This window comes from Microcebus murinus, chromosome 23, assembly GCF_040939455.1.
Source record: "Microcebus murinus isolate Inina chromosome 23, M.murinus_Inina_mat1.0, whole genome shotgun sequence".
Taxonomy (NCBI): Eukaryota; Metazoa; Chordata; class Mammalia; order Primates; family Cheirogaleidae; genus Microcebus; species Microcebus murinus.
In genome coordinates, this window is record NC_134126.1 from 30,671,316 (window position 1) to 30,686,744 (window position 15,429).

The window sequence follows — 15,429 nt, forward strand, 5'->3', positions numbered from 1 at the left end:
AGAGTCGGGGTCTCGCCATGTTGCTCAGGCTGATTTTGAACTCCTGGGTTGGGCTCAAGTGATCCTCCTGCCTCAGCCTCCCAAAGCGTTGAAATTACAGGTGTGAGCCCTTTTTCTGAGGCTTTCTCCAGGTCTCAAAGAACTAAGAACATTGGTCCTGGGGTTGGAGGGCCTGCTTCATATCTCTGTCCCTGTCCCCACACCCCCAAATTGGCTGGAAGGGAATAGAGTGGGCAAATGTGACCTAGGGTTTTTTTTTGTTTGTTTGTTTTTTAGACAGAGTCTCACTCTGTTGCCCAGGCTAGAGTGGTGTGGCATCAGCCTAGCTCACAGCAACCTCAAACTCCTGTGGGCTCGAGCAGTCCTCCTGCCTCAGCCTCCTGAGTAGCTGGGACTACAGGCATGCACCACCATGACCGGCTAATTATATATATATTTTTTTAGTTGGCCAATTAATTTCTTTCTATTTATAGTAGAGACGGGGGTCTTGCTCTTGCGCAGGCTGGTTTCGAACTCCTGACCTTGAGCAATCCTCCTGCCTCAGCTTCCCAGAGTGCTAGAGATTACAAGCATGAGCCACTGCACCTGGCCATGACCTAAGGTTTAACCTGCAGTCACTGATCAATTTTTTTGTGTGGCCCAGGTTGTCAGGTGCTTTTGGTTTCTGGAGATGTCTCAGTATCTGGCAGCCATGTTTCGCCTTGAAATGGCCACCCTCAAATGGGCCAAATGCCCCAACGATCAGCTTTCTTTCCCTGCTGAGACTGAGCACACATGGTCAGTAACGTGGTGTGCTCCACAGACTCGTCCTCAGTCGCAACTTCACAAGGAGAGGCGATCCCGGCACGGGCTCCTGCACTTCATCTCACCTTGGAGGATTAGCAGAGGGCGTGGTGGACACAGCTGCCACGACTTGTTTCCATGCGCTTCTTTCCCATGCCCTTCCCACTCCCTCCCCTACCACACCCAGAGAAACTCTTCAAGAACTGAGTGAACAACCGAAGTAGGTCTTAATTGGATCGAGGGGAAGAATGTCCAGAAAGCAGAGCAGAGGAGAGTTTGAAGAGGCAGGATGGTCCCTGGGTGTGCGAGCTCGGCCCAGCGCCCCTGCTTCCCAGGACTTCATTCAGCATGTTCTCTGAGCCGCTGCTGCACTTGAGGCACCTCTGCTTGCCACTCTAGGCTTGGCCACAGGCGGCACCTTTCAGTTTCCACAAACGCCATGGATCCTCTTGCCATGGTGATGTAGGTTTGTCCTGTGTAGGCTGGCCAGGAGGAGGGGAGCAAGTTACAGTGAGCGTAGGCAGTCTTCAGGAAGATTAGTAGGAGTTACCAATATAAGGCTCCAGCCCTTGCTAGCAGAGAAGACTTTGGGTCTTTGCCCACCTCCTTCCCCCAACTCTTGTCTTTGAATAGGTTTATGTACAGGTTCAAGAGAAAATAGGAAGGGTAGAGGTCCTTGTGGTGCAGCCGGTACAATTTAACTGATGACCACAGGGAAGGGCGGGCCCTGGCCGGAGGGCTGAGGTGTGCTAAGTGGAACCCTCCCCCCAGAGCCACGCTCACTGGATGAGAGTGGAGGACAGAATGGGCACCTATTGCTGAGGGCTTTCTGGGAGTCCAGATGACTAGGTCCTTAAGGAAGCAGTTCCCTTTCTTGCTTGTAATGTTAATCCCCAGTACAACGAAACCATAGGGCCATGTGCGGTGAGTGGATGGGGATAGTAGGGACATGGGTGTTCCCAGGATCTTCAGGATAAGCCAGCAGGAGCACCTCCTAATACGCAACAGCAGAGGGCAGCAGAGGACCAGGATCTGGCCGCTCGCCCCTCCCAGCTCCCAGAGCGGGGCCCAGGACCGGGCGCAGCGGTAGAGGGACTTAGGCACCCAAGGCCATTCTCCATTCCTTTGCCTCTCTGTGACCTGCCCGAAAGGTAGAAGTCAGGCTCTATCGTCTGCAATGTTATGCCCCTCGCGAAATTCTGCAGTTCGTTGTCTAGCTGATTGGGTTGTGGACCTGAGATGCAAGATCGGGCTTTGTGTTCCCGTTCTGCCTGAGGCAGAGCCCATTCGCAAGCTGGTGGAGCTGCCCATTATGTGCTCAGCCCTGCACTGGGTCTCGTAGACTCCGGGATACACAGAGCAGGGGCAGGACACTGTGCCCAGGGAGTGTGGAGTTCAGTGCAGAGGGGAGCTGCGTGAGCAGGTCTTCCCAGCTCCTTGCTCTAGCGAGCATGCGCGCTGTGAGGGAGCCGGAGGAGAAGGAGCAAGTCTTTAGAAGGGAAATTTTGAGTTGACATTTGTACTGAGGGCACTGCCAAACTGGCCATGTGGCCTTGCCGAGGATGGGGGCCTGGCACGTTTAAAATAATACCGGCTTGTAAGTCCTCAGGGCACTTTGTCCTTACCTGTCCTTTCCCCCATAAGTTGGGCCGCAGCTCCCCGGAGTGGAAGTCAGGCACATGGACTACAAACTGTTCCGGCAGAGATGGCCTCTGACTAGGGACAGGCCCTGGCTCAGCGGCACCCCTGGACACTGAAGCCGGCTACAAGCTCTCTGGCTGTGTGAGTGGAGAAGAACCAGGGAAATGGCCCCCGGAGTCTGTGCTCAGTACCTCCAGGGACCCCCGTGGCCGGAGCGAGATGCACATCTAGGGCAAGCTGAGGAAGAAGGCGTTTCAAATGGCACATATAATGATGGAAAGTAATGAAGGCTAACGCGACACTTCATTATATGCCAGGCATGGTTCCGGATGCTGGGCATGTATTGACTCACCCAATCTTCACAACCTCCCGGTGAGGGCAGTACCATCATACGCATTTTATAGATAAGGAAATTTGGGCTTCAGAGAGGTTAAGGCTGATGGCCATCCAGCTGGCACATCGAGAAGCCAGGACTCAAACCCAGACAGTCTGGTTCTAGTCTGAGCCATTATAAACAAGACAGGCCTCTGAGTGCCCTTGGGCCTAACCTTTGAGATATGGGATTCCCCAAAGCAATAAACCGTTCCTAAGAGCTCCCCAGCAGAGCTGCTGATGCCCTTATTTATTTATTTATTTATTTATTTTTTGAAACAGAATCTCACTCTGTTGCCCGGGCTAGAGTGCTGTGGCGTCAGCCTAGCTCACAGCAACCTCAGACTCCTGGCCTCAAGCAATCCTCCTGCCTCAGCCTCCCGAGTAGCTGGGACTACAGGCATGCGCCACCATGCCCGGCTAATTTTACTATATATGTTTAGTTGTCCAGATAATTTCTTTCTATTTATAGTAGAGACAGGGGTCTCGCTCTTGCTCAGGCTGGTCTCCAACTCCTGATCTTGAGCGATCCTCCCACCTCGGCCTCCCAGAGTGCTAGGATTACAGGCAGGCGTGAGCCAAGGCACCCGGCCTGGACCAACATCCTAGGTGGTCGCTGGTGGATTTTGTCGCGCGGATAGGTGACGTGTGTACATGGACAAATGTGAAGCTTAGGTGACTTTGCTCCAGGTTTGCTCCCGAGGCACAGAGAGGGGTGGAGGGTGGCCCTGGGATGCCCACGCCAGGACAGCATCGGTCCTAGAGCTTCTTCCCCACGCACATGCCTGCACTGCCGTGGCTTCATGGGTGCCCGCACCCCACCGGGCGGGCACAGCCCCAGGGCAGTTCTGCGATACAACTCCAATTTATGGAGCGTTTTAATGGGCGCAGGAATATTAACGTGCCAGGGCTAATTATTCAGAAAATGTTTCAGCTGACTTGCTTTTCATCTCCTCCACGATGGGCAGCTTCAAAGCCCACAGTCACCTGCTGCGCAGGAAAGACATCCTGCCCCTGTGTGATTGCTGTCCGAGCCACTTACTTGTTGTTTACGTTCCAGGAGGCGTGACCTCCCTGCACAGGGCATTTCCTCCTCCCCATGGCTTCACAGAAGAGCGTAAGGGGGCGTGGCTGCTGACCTTGGGCAGGATAATGCAGAAGAACCCTCTCTTCCATTAGGGGGTGACAACTAAGGCTCAAGGTAACTTACCTGGGACATAAAACTGTGTGTAGCTGGTGCTTTGCCCAGGAAGGAGGGATGCCCTGATGTTCTAGGCTATTCCCTTTGAATTGAAGGATGAAAAAAAATCATTTTTGCTTTCAGAGAAGTAATGGGATTGAGGAGTGTGAAAAGATGAAGTCCTCGTGATAGTCTCTAGTTCCTGGGATTTAATAACATTTTGTGCTTATTATTTATGACTGGGCGAATTTCTTCCACATGCCAGACCTGGTCCTAACAACTTTAAAATGCTTCTCCTGTAGGAGCACAATGTTGGAGATAAGTCATCCTTCTCCATTCTGTTGTATTTAAGAGCTTTATTTGAGCTCAGTGCTATTTGCTTTTATTGTTTTGTCCATTGCACGGAGAAGAAATAATTATAGTCCACTTAATCAGCTCCTAAAGAGATGGCCTTCCCTGCCTGTCAGGAGACCAGGATTTTTCTTTTTAATTAATACCTAAGATGTGTGGATCGTGTGATATTTAACTTTATTTTATCCATGTTTGAATTTTTCCCATCTGATGAGTTGATGTTTTCTGTATTAAAAAGCATTTAATGGGATATTAAGAGTTAAGTGGACTCTCAGATGACATATATTAATTTAAATAAAATTTAAAATACATTTAGGCATACTGTGTTTCCCTGAAAATAAGACAGGGTCTTATATTTATTTTTCTCAAGAAGACACCCTAGGGCTTCTTTTCAGGGGACGTGTTATTTTCCCCTCAAAGCCTCAGCTTGCAGCAGGCACAGGATGGCCGGGACCTGACAGGGGGAGCCGACCTTGGTGGTGGGGCTGCCAGCACCTTTCCGGTCACCTCTGGGATAGTAGCTGTCACGATGGGACAGATGAGAAGGGCTGCTCGTCTTCTTTCCCGCTCTGTGACGACATGCATGGGCTGTGCAGGTGCGCTGCGTAGCCACTTCCATCACTAGGGCTTATTTTCGGGGTGGGGCTTCTATTGCACACATGCTTAGAAATCCTGCCAGGGCTTATTTTATGGGTAGGTCTTATTTTCAGGGAAACACAGTAGTATATCTACAAAATCAGATTAGAAGAAAGCCAAGACCCTTAGTGTTAATAACAGGAATTGCACGCACATTTTTAAAAACCATTTACTCAATTATAACGAGCAAAGCAGGTGTGTTTCAGAGGAGAGCCCAGTCGCGGTTTGCTCAGTTGTCAAGAACAATACACACCGTTCAGGGCCAGCACTGTGCTTGTGTGGAGAGGGAGGGAGGCTGGACCACAGCTTTCTGCGCGAGTGTTTGCGTTGCCGTGTGTGTCCAGAGATAGCAGGAAATGAGGGCTGGCCGGGGCTGTGCGATGAAGTCAGGTTCTCCTACAACAACAGCAACAGTGGGTCTCGGAAAGCTTTGTGAGGACAAAGACCTCCCCGGAACAGACGGGAAAGAATGCCAAGTGTTAATTAGTTCAAGTGCTAGTGGACCTGTGATCCAGGATGGGTACAAATGCAATATTTTAAGAAGACAGGTGGCAGGCAGGGGAGGGGCGCAGGGGCTTTCGGTCCCCGGGGAGAGCTGCGATGGGGAAGAGGCTGTAGTTTTGCTCTCCTCTCCCTAGGAAAAAACAGAAAATGAAACCACCAGGAAGCATTATTTAGTAGAAAGTGGTGAAACAATGTAATCCAGGGAGTTGTAGATTTTCTCCCCAGATAACTTCCAGCATCATGTAGGCAGCCTTCCCCACCTTCATGGGTTCACGGTGATCTTGTACGGAGGCAGAGGGATCGCCCCGGTGGCCCCTAGGTGGGCATGCAATTTAGTGACAATGGTCTAGGATTACCGGGGGCTCATTTTTTTTTAATGATGAACGGTTGAAAAGCAAAGTATCTAATAATAGGCTGGGCATGGACGGGGTGGATGTCTTTTCCATTCTTCCCTCTTCCAGCCTCGGAAGCCTGGCGGAATAAGCAAGAGGGACGCTGGGCTCCTGATTGTGTTTATAAGCCACACACTACTGGTCCTGATGAATTAAAAGAACATTAAGGCCGTAGCCAGGGACACCACATTTTTCATTGAACCAAATTGACTGCAGCACTGACTCTCCTAATAGTCTGGAAGGCAGGCTGTCTGCCGTGCGTGTCCCTGCCATGCTTAGGAGAAGCGAGGGCACCAGACTGACGCGAGGCTTTGATCGGAAGGGTGGGCAGCTGGGCCTGCTGCCATGGAAGAGCCAAAGCGTGTCGGGCCAGTGAGCTTGGCGTGGCTCTGCGCGAGGAGGCTGCAGCCCTCTGGCCGGAGTCCTGTGGACACACACTGCCGGCGTGGGCAGGGAGAAGGCGCGAACAGCGGAGTGGAGCCAGCTCCTCTGATGAAGTCCTCAACGCACCTGGCCGAGGGGGGGGCTGGGCACCCTCCGAGTGTGAAGGGCAGCATGGTGGCCGTCATCAGTCTAGTCTCGTTCCTCAAAGACTCAAACTTGACTGCCCGCTTCCTCCCCTGCCGCTTGCTCTGGCTGCTCTGCAGGTGAACGGGGATGGCCTCGTGCCTCGATCTCATCCAGGACTCCCCAGAGGTCCCCATCACCTCTTTTAGGAGGTCCACTGAGGTTGCAGCCACTTGGCCCCTTGAGCCGGCTGGGGACGGTCTCTGAGTCTGCCTGGTGTTCTCAGCAGAGGGAGCTGAAAGCCCTCCAACAGCCTGCTCTCTCCCAGCCCCGCAATCCCGCGTGCTCCCCGCATCCCCGCGTTTTGCATTTGCACTTTGCGCCCCGTCTCTCCCTCAGCCAGCAAATGTGTGTGGAGGACACGGACCTGGGCCGTGGGCTGTCTGGTACCTGGGAGAGAGGCAGGATGCTGCAGTCCTGTTACCAAAGTTGACGCTAGAAAGTTAAAGCGGATATTCAAATTGTGCCGTAAGGAATTCCTGATGCTCCTACTGCCGTCTCCCCTCCTCCTCCTCCTGCCCTGGCAGCTCCTGGGTGGGTGAGGAAGGGCCCCACTCCGCACTTGCCACCCGTCTCTTTCTCTCAGGCTCCTACACACAATGCTCCATGGCCCAAGGTACCATTCAGGGACTGTTTCCCCATCTGCAAACTGCCCACAATACCGACCTTAAAGGGATGTCTTGTGCATTGAGCAAACTATCATGTGTGAAGAGCCCTGTCTTTAATAACTAGTCGTTTCCTCTTTTCCTTTCCACCTCCTTCCAGCCCCTCCTTCCTTGCCAACCGGTAGAGCTTCCTCTTCCCCACCCACCCCTATTTTCACAGGCCCGGGGCACCTTTATCTTCTCCCAAGCATCCTCCTCTTCCTCACCAACCCTTTAGGCTCAGAGGCCCCAGCATCCAGCTGACCGCTATAGGCGGAGGCGGCCTACAGAGGGGCAAGGAGGGAGGAGAGGGCTCAGGGATCCCAGAAGGGCGGCCGTGGAGGGCTCCTAGCCCAGTAACTTAGCCTTGCGCTGCAGTGGGGCCGGGAGACGGGGAGAAGCAGCTGGCTCCAAAGAGACAGCCCCTCTTTCGTGGGGACGATGGGGTCCCCTTCCTGTCTGACTCTTCCTGCGCGGGGAGCAGCCGCCTTGACCTTGAGCAGCGGGCGGGGGCGCCGAGCGGGAGGGGGGCTGCGCAGAGGGCTCCCGTCCCGCAGGGCAGGTCCGCCCCTGCACCTCCTCCGGCCGCCTCCCCCGTCCCCGCCCTCCCGCGCCGCGCCCGGTCTCCTCCCCTCACTGCAGCGCCCGCGCTCGCCATCCGTCAGCCCGCGCCGCGGCGCAGACTGCTAAGCTCAGCAAGTCTTGCGGCAAAGGCACTTCCGAGCGGAGTTGGGCCGGGCGGAGCGGGGACTCCGCGCCCCGGGGACGGACGCCCTGCCACACCGTCGCCGGCGCCGCGTCCTTGCAGCCCGGCGCTCCCTCGCATCGGCACCGGTACTGGCATCTCTCTGGGTCGCTCTCCGGTAAGTCCGCACCCCCGCCCGCGGGTGGCACCCACCTCCCTCTCCAAAGTTTCTCCTGCTCCCGAGCCGAGGGGCCGCGGGGCCGCGGGGCTGCGGGGCGGGATGCGGCTCCCGGGAGGTGAGCGGTGTCGGGGAAGTTTGAGGCCAGGGGGGCCGGGCGCCCGCACCGTCCTGTGGGGGAGTTTGGACGCGTCCCGGTGGAAGGTGCGCTTGGGCGAGCCCAGCCGCAGGGGCGAGGAGCCGGCTCCCCTGCGGGACCGGGGCGGAGCGGGGTGCAGGTCTCCCCCGCGGTCTCCCGGCGCGGGGCTGCAGTGGAGAGGGCGGGCCGTCGTCCCCTGCGCCCGCCCGCCCGCGGCTCTGCGCCCGCGCCCCTCTCTCTGGTCCTCCGGCGCGACCCGCGCCCCCAGACCCCCACCCCTGCTCGCGTCTTGCCCACCCCGCGCCCGCCTGAGCGATCTCCAGCGAAGGTTCTTTTGCCCCCGCCGCAAGCTGCGGGGACCCCTGGCCCTGTCGTCGCGGGAGGGGAGGGGGTCCTCCGCACGCTCTGGGAGCCAGAGACCCTGGGTGGGGGGAGGCTGGGGAGACCGGCTCCAGGGAGTGTCTGCAAGTGAGGGTCAAGAGCAGCGGGAACAGGGACGCGCGAGGGGTGGAGGCGCCCCTCGCCTCTCTCCAAATCTCATGACTCAGCACGAGCTAGGACGCCCCGTCCCTGCTGCGGCCCTGGTCCCCGCTGGTTCGCAGCTGGGCTCGTGCAGGCAGCCCCGCTCCCCTTTCTGGACATTTGCCTTTCTTATTTGGGGTCCCCCTTCCGCCTGCTCCTGTCTCCTCCCCCAGGGCACAAGATTTTCATTTTGTAACTAAAATGAGGAGTTTTATCCTTTCTCCACCCCACTAACGCAGGTCCCCATCCTCCTTTCTCCTCCTTACTTGATTCCCACATTCCACAGGTGCCCGCGGGACACCCCCAGCCCAGGGTTGTGTGGATCTCTCCTCTGCGGCATCCCCCCCTCCCTGCGAGGTGGAGGAGTAGGTGCTGTCCTGGGCGGCAGGAAGGAGGGGTGCAAGGACGCAGGAGGCAGGGCCACGTGGGCCCACTGCTGCAGCCGGAGGGAAGGGCAGGGGCCCATGGTGATGGGTGGGTGGGCCCAAGTTGGAAGGGGGCAGGCATGAGGAGAAGGAAGTCTTAGGGTCCAGGGGGGCCCAGTGAGCTGGGAAGCCGGGAAGGTGTCCTGGAATCTGGCCTGGCAAGCTGTCCGGTGCCTGTCACCCTCCCTGACTGCCGCTGCCCTGGGGGTGTCTCCTGTGGGCAGTAGCGTGCCCTCCAGCCAGTCTGTCCAGTCCTTGTCACAGCGGGTGGCAATGGGGAGCAGGGCTGCCCCTAGTCCTCCCAGCCCTCTTTTCCCACTCAAGTCCAAGCCCAGCTTTGGGGCTGCTAGAAACATCTCTGCATCCAGCAGAAGTGCCAAAAAAATAGCCTTTCCTGATGCCTCTAAGGCCAGGCCAGAGGGGCAGGTGGGCGGGGGCAGGGCAGCTCTGATGCAGTGGGACGTGCCTGGCGTCCTGGTCCTGTCAGCGGTGGCCTGGCAGGCACTGCAAGCTGCAGCTTGTGACAGGGCCCCAGGGGTGAGTCAGCGCCAGGGGTCCCGGCCAGGCACCCTGCGGCCTGGCCTAGCAAGTCCAGCCTGACCCTTCTCCTCCCCACGGGCCCGGGAGTGTCCAGCGCCAGCTGAACCCCCACTCCCAGGCTGCCCCCCTCAGGGTGACATGCCTCTGTCCCTTTTGGCTCCCAGACAGGTCCCTGGCTTCATCCTCCAGGCTCCCCCCACCCCCCACAGAGGCCTGGCTTTTGGGGGAACCCCTTAGGCTTGACCCTCACCCTGTCCCCTCCCCACCTTGCCCAAGGAGGAGTGAGGGGAGCTCCAGGAAAGCTGGGGAGGGGAGGCGGAGGGAAGTGTTCCAATTATAGCCTGATGTGGTCTGGCCGCCATCCCCTGGGGGAAGAGAGACCAGACCACTCTGCTGTGAGTCGCTCTGTGCAGCAGTCCACGGGCTTTTTCCAGGCAACTTGGGAGTTTTGGGGGAGTGGGCGAGTGTATGCAAACACATTTCTTTCAGTTTGGGGGCCTGGCATCCACGGAACAGGACCAGGGGAAGAGAAAGGTGTTGGTTTTTGTAAACACTGTCCTTTCCCTACAAAAACCTTGCAACCGGCTTCCTCTTATGACCGGGGTTGGTTTTATCCCTGGGCGCAGCAGGCACCTTGCTGGGGAGCTGGCAGGACCAGGCAGCCCCTTTCTGGGCTGAGTCTGGGCTCTCCCGACCTCACTCTGCAGCTGTGCAGCTCCGGGCAGGTGTGATAGAGCTGTCCCTGCCACTGCAGAGACCTGGGGGAGGGTGGGCTTTGAAGATGGCTGGGGGAGCCTCTTCTCTGCCTCCCCAGGTCCCGGGGGCCAGGCCAGCCCGGTATTCCCCAGCCCTAGGGAGAGCCTGACCACGAGTGAGTGGCCCTTCTGCCTGCACCAGGTCTTTGTCCTGTCTCAGCCGGGTCTCCTCTTTCTTCCCCGCCAGGCCCGTGCAGCCCTCTCAGGGGAGAGTGGGGAGAGGGGTGGCGAGTGGGCTGGAAGTGGGGATGAGGGGGGTGAGGAAGGACAGTGAGGATGGAGGGGGAGCCCAGTGAGCTGGAAGAATGGCTCCCCGTTCCCTTCCCTGGGCAGAAGTGGCTCGTGTTCGATGGAAGGCTGTGCATGAGTAGAAGCGGGGCTGCGCTCGGCTGTGGGATTTGCCGTGTGGACCTGACGGATCTAGGCAGGTCCTAACTGAAGCCGGATTTGCTTCCCTGAGCGGACATCACGGGCGGTCCAGGGTGATGGGGACACCCTCTACGACCTGGAGTGGAGGCCAGAGCGAGCAGCAGAGGGCACTTACCCAGTGGGTAAAATAGGAAGCACCAAAGCATACAGGCCAGAAGCTGCTTAGACAGGCCTGGGTTCAAATCCCAGGCCGCCAATCACAAAGCGTGTGACTTTATTCGCAGTTTAAGCGTTTTATAGGTGCGCACCTACTATGCGCCGCTGTTCCAGGGGAGTGTACGCAACAGACGAAAGTCCCTGCCATTGCGGGGTTTGCATTCTGGTGGGCCTGGGCACACTGAGCCTCAGTTTCCACATTCATTCGACTATGACATTTTGAGAGTCTGCTATGTGCCAGAGCCATGAGAGGCGATGGAGATTCAGGTAGGAGCAAAACGCACCGCTTCCTGCTCGCCAGGTCCGAGTCACAGAAAGACCAAACACTAGCCCTGCCGTCGTGGCACTTGCGATGTAGTGAGCACCACTCGGTCCAACAAATCGGCACATGAAGAGCCCACCGCGAGTGGAGCAAGCTTTAGAAGGTATACGGGATGCTTCCAGAACGAATAACGGACAAGGTCTGCAAAGAGTTTTCTCTGCAAAGCAGAGGTGACAATACACAACGTCACAGGGTCGTATTGTGTAAATGACAACTATTCATATTGTCTTCAAAACAGCCCACAGCTCGCTCGCCAGGTGCGACTGTAAATTCTCCACGTGAATGGTCCATCCGTGGGTGTCACGCTGATTATTCCCCCTCCACTGGGGAAGGCCGGAGGAGCTGGGGTTCAGCCCTGGATCCTGTGCCGTCAGGAAGCCTGTGGGGAATGATACAGTTGGAGAACGGTCAAGCCGTGGAGATTGTTTTCTAAGGGACGGTGTAGTAATAGCCATAGCCAGATTGCCGGGGTCCGTCCTGCTCCTGCCACTTGTCTTACTTTGGGCAAGCGAATCGTGCTTTGTTCCTCAGTCTTTCCTTCTGTAGAATGGAGCTACAACTCATACCTGTGACACGGGTTGTTTTCGGCGTGGATTAAACAAATAAATCCGTAGAGTGTTTAGAACAGTGCCTGGCATGTGAGGAGTGCCGTGTAAGAGATCTCCATCCTTAGGTGGCCTGTGGGCTCCTCACATCCGTTTTCCTACCCACAAACAGGGCTCCGTCTTGGGTCCTCCAGCTTCAGGGTGCGTTTCCCACCTCTTTTGTTCATAAAAAACTCAAGGGAAGGGGCTGCTATAACTTCCGCGGTGGTCATTCCAGCGCTTCATCCCTCCGACTCTCAGACGGTTCTTCCCGCCTAACGAGTCGTTTCTTGCCAAAGCGTGATTTCTGGGAAAGACTTGTCCCAGCGACCCTTCATGTTCATCCCTGGAGCTGACAGTTCGGGGAGGTAGTGCGAGTGCTGGGTAAATCTGGATCCAGGCCTAGAGGGCCCGACCCGGCGTGGTGAGTGCGGGCCGCAGGGGAGCACGCAGCTCCAGGGGCCGGGTCTAGGTTAACCCTCAGGAAGGACTCCCCAGATCCCTGGTAGGCAAGAGGTGTTGCACGAGCTTCCTCCCTGGGGAATTTCCGGGCACGGAGTCCCCAGGCCTCGCCGCCTGGGGAAGCGGGACATGAGTGGCCACACCACATGGCCAGTGGACCTTGGAGTATCTGGTGCTACCAAGCAGCCCCCAAACCTTGGGGTCGGGGGCAAGAAAGAACGGGCAGTTGCTCTGCTGCTGTGAAGCCAGGGAGGCCCTTCTTTGACCAGTCTGCTGGGGACCTCGGGCACTCAGCTTTTTTTTTTTTTTTTTTTTTTTGAGAGAGTCTCACTCTGTTGCCCAGGCTAGAGTGAGTGCCGTGGCGTCAGCCTAGCTCACAGCAACCTCAAACTCCTGGGCTCAAGCGATCTTCCTGCCTCAGCAGTAGGATCTGGTAGCTGGGACTACAGGCATGCGCCACCATGCCTGGCTAGTTTTTTCTATATATTTTTCGCTGGCCAATTAATTTATTTCTATTTATAGTAGAGACGGGGTCTCGCTCTTGCTCAGGCTGCTTTCAAACACCTGACCTTGAGCAATCCTCCCGCCTCAGCCTCCCAGAGTGCTAGGATGACAGGCGTGAGCCACCTCGCCCGGCCTGGGCCTTCAGCTTTTGCTGTCAGCCTCCCTTCCCGTCAGGCAGGGACGAGGCCATGGCCAGGATGGGCCGCCCATGCCGGAGCATGGCCGGGTGCACGCAGGCTCTCCTGCCACCCTCCCCGCCCACCCCTGCCCGCCCTCTCCCTGATACAGCAGTTCAGAAAGGCCTTTCCCCTCCCTCCTCACTGCGGCCTCAGGGCCACCTTGCGGTACTTCCCATTTTATAGCGAAGGGGCAAAGGCCCAGAGAAGGTGGTGACTTGTTCAGAATCTCCAGATCACAGGCACTGGGGGGCGGGGGGCTTCCAGGCCACTGGAGCTGATTGGACACAGCTTTTCCTCTCCTCTCTCCAGGCCCCCTCCCGCCCCCTCCTCCCCAGCTCCACCTGCAGTGTGGAGCCAGCGAATGCGGTGGCGGCCGCAGGGATGAGGTCATGGGCGCGCTGAGCACGAGCAGGAGACTGGGTGACTGAAGTCAGGCAGCACGATTCTCAAACATTAGGCAGCAGCTCTCCCTCCCTGGTGCTGGGGTTCCCTGGGCCTCTCCACACGGGCTCTGGCATCTTCTCCGGAAGCACCTGCTGGGAAGGGGGTAGGGAGGAGCCACGGTGGGCAGACTAGAGTCCGTGACAGGTGTCTGCTGAATCTGAACCTGCCCCGGCCTCGGCAGCCCTGCCTGCAAGTGGAATGCTGACATCATCAGCACCCAGAGCCTCTGCAGGCTCCCAGCTTGCTAATTAAATGGCTCCTGTGAAGCCTAGCAGCACCGTGTGCATGTGTGCCTGCGTCTGCACGTGTGTGCATGTATGTGTGTGTGTGTGTGTGTGTGTGTGCATGTGTACTAGGGGGTTCCAGGGGTGGGCCAGGGATGGGGACTCCTTGCGAAGGCAGGGGAAATGGGAGTCAGCTGGTGTCTGATTGCTTCTCTCTTTCAAAGTCCCCATGGGACCCACAGCCCAAAAGGCGACCCTCGCAGGCAGGGGCAGCTGGAGCCCAGCGGGGTCTGAGCCAGAGCACCCTGTTCCTTCCTGATTTTCTGCTTTCCTTCTCCCCTCCCTCCGCCTTCCGCTCAGAGGACTAAACGCCTACTCTGTGCGAGGCTCCGGGGATGTGGAGGGAGGCTCAGAATAACCACGTCTCCTCTACCAGCCCGGAGCTCCCAAGGGCAAGGGGGGTTCCCTCCTCTCCTGGTCTGCGACACCCCAGCAGAGCTCTGCAGTGGGAAGGGGCGTTCGTGCGGCTGCAGCCCGACAGGGTCGCAGATGCTCTCCAGCACCGATAGCTGCCTGCCAGGCCCAGTGTCCCTCGGGGCGCGGGGCCTCTTCACGTCCTCCCTCCCCCCTGCAGAGAAACTGAGAAACCCAAGGGCCTCATCACGGGACAGTCGGGGACCTGGGCAGGACAGTGGCTGGGCGTGAAGTCAGGGAAGCTCCCGTGAGGCATTTGTGAGGACCAGGTGCCTCTGAGTGGGGCAGGGAGTCCTCAGGCCATGGAGCAGCCTGGCAAGGGCTCCCTGTAACCGCGCAGATGCGCTGATGCGGTGGCTCTGGGATGCAGCAATTAGGGGATATTGCAGTTAGGGACGGATTTGCCCGTCACATTCCACGCATCTTAACACTGGGTGTAAGTGGTTCTCACTGTGCACTTGTGCTAGGGAGATGTGGAATAAGGGAATGGAGGAATGGAACGTGGGACGGGGTGGGGGGTGCTGGGAGGAGCTTAACCCTTTCCATGCCCAGGTAAACTGAGGGGACGACCCAGAGGTGACGCAGGGCTGGGATGAGCCCTGCAACGCCTTGCATTTGCAAGAGGTGACAGAGGCGAATTACTGAGGCTCACCCTGGCCTTCTGCTCCTTCTTTGGCTCAGGAACATCAGACGCAGGTTGCATGGCGGGCGTGGGGGCAGAGGCTGCAGGGGAGAGGGGCTCTTCTCCCACTTTCCTGCTCAGCTGCAGAGAAACAAAGAGAAGAGAGTTACAACCAATCGCGGTGTGGAACGTGTGTGCAGGTGAGAGAGGGAGGGAACACCTTGTACCTGCATCTCCCCTCTCTTCTCTTTTCTCCCTTCTTTTTACTCCTCCTCCTCCCTCCCACACCCAGGTTCAGTTTCTTCTGAAGTCAAATGAGGCAGATGTGTCAGTGCAGGGCCAAGCCGGGTGGGGACGTGTGTGTGTGCGTGTATGTGTGTGTATATGTGTATGTGTGTGTGTATATATGTGTATGTGTGCATATGTGTATATGTATGTCTGTGTATGTGTGTGTATGTGTGTGGGTGTGTGTATGCGTGTGTATGTGTGTATGTGTGTGTGCATGTGTATGTACATGCATGTGTGTATGTGTGTGCATGTGCATGTACGTGCATGTACGTGTATGTATGTGAATGTGTATGTGTGTATGTGTATGTGTGTGTATGTATGTGAATGTGTATGTGTGTGTGTGTGTGTGGGAGGTCAGGAGCCCAGGAGTGGTGCTTGTTTGTGTGTGTGTGTGTGTGTGTGTCTGTGTGTGGGAGGTCAGGGGCCC

The 15,429-nt window shown here is 57.1% G+C and overlaps 1 protein-coding gene across 1 annotated transcript in view; it reads left to right on the forward strand.

Moving 5' to 3' along the window:
* Positions 1-7,754: 7,754 nt before the first annotated feature.
* SYT2 (synaptotagmin 2) overlaps positions 7,755-15,429 on the forward strand; it is a 121,519-nt gene continuing 113,844 nt past the window's right edge. Inside the window, exon 1 of the mRNA XM_012744338.3 lies at positions 7,755-7,933. The gene's annotated coding sequence lies outside the window, so the exon portion shown is untranslated. The remainder of the gene's footprint in view (positions 7,934-15,429) is intronic.